The sequence below is a fragment of the Penaeus chinensis genome, chromosome 5, assembly GCF_019202785.1.
Source record: "Penaeus chinensis breed Huanghai No. 1 chromosome 5, ASM1920278v2, whole genome shotgun sequence".
In the NCBI taxonomy this organism is placed as follows: Eukaryota; Metazoa; Arthropoda; class Malacostraca; order Decapoda; family Penaeidae; genus Penaeus; species Penaeus chinensis.
Genome location: NC_061823.1, coordinates 39,490,789 through 39,491,044, shown reverse-complemented (window position 1 = coordinate 39,491,044; position 256 = coordinate 39,490,789).

Here is a 256-nt window from a genome sequence, read left to right as displayed (position 1 = left end):
CAACAACAATAATGGCAATAACAGCATTTATTATCATCATTATTATAATAATAATAATAATAATAATTATGGTAATAATAAGAACAATAATGATAATAATAACAATACTACTACTGCTTCTACTACAACTACTAATGATAATAATAATAGTTATTTAAATAAGAACAATAGCAATAATAATGATAATAATAATAATGATAAAAAGAAAAACTACAACAACAATGATAATAACATTTATTAATAATAAAGATAACTG